This window comes from Frankliniella occidentalis, unplaced genomic scaffold, assembly GCF_000697945.3.
Source record: "Frankliniella occidentalis isolate FOCC.00 unplaced genomic scaffold, Focc_3.1 Scaffold22, whole genome shotgun sequence".
In the NCBI taxonomy this organism is placed as follows: Eukaryota; Metazoa; Arthropoda; class Insecta; order Thysanoptera; family Thripidae; genus Frankliniella; species Frankliniella occidentalis.
The window spans coordinates 2247063-2247859 of record NW_026267152.1 but is presented as its reverse complement, the minus strand read 5'-3'; positions in this window follow the sequence as shown (position 1 = coordinate 2247859).

The following is a 797-nucleotide window of genomic DNA, read 5'->3' as shown; positions in this document are numbered from 1 at the left end:
ATGATAAAGTGCAAAGACTGGCCTGGAAATAAAAGATACAAGGACGATAAAGAAGACAAGGCGAGGTGAGTAAATAAGATAAAGAGGGAATGTGGGTGCCAAGCTTGGCTGCGGCCCAGATAGAGAAAGGATGGATAGAGCTTCATAGGAGTAGAGGGAACCGCGGCGAGGAGCGGGCGGCAGGAATAAGAAGGGAGAGAGAGAAAAAAATTCCGGAGCGGGAAACGTAAAATGATTTTTATTCGGCCGGCGGTCGTCCTCGTTAAGTAAGGTTATAAAAGTATGAGGTGGGGGTAGAAGTGGTGGTGGAGATTTTAGGGGTTGGGTGAGGAGGGGAGGGGACATCATTAGGAGGTACCCTATTCCGGTAATCAGTCTCGCGGCTGAGTGATTCGCGTCGCCCATCAGCGTCACGTCCACTGCACCGACATCACACCAAATCAAGAGACGGCACACACCGCGCAGACGCACAAGGTACGCGGCTGAGACACACACGCACAGGTACCCGGGGCCACACGCACAAAACCTTAGCGTGACAGGGGCAGAGGTGCCTCCCGTTTTTCGAGCCGGCGGGTGCGGCGCGGCGCTGCTTGCGGGGTGCGGTGAAACGCGTCTGGCCCGCAGCCAAGCCCTATTGTTTGAGACGCCGTTTGGGGCCCAATCGGGGCGGGGCGTTGCGGGGCGGGCCAGGCACCTCCATTTCCATAATGGGCCATCCACAGGTATGAGGATTTTCACTCGTTATTTTCGAGGGATTCATGAGGCCAGAGGAGAGCGCTGTCCCCGCCCTCTCTACC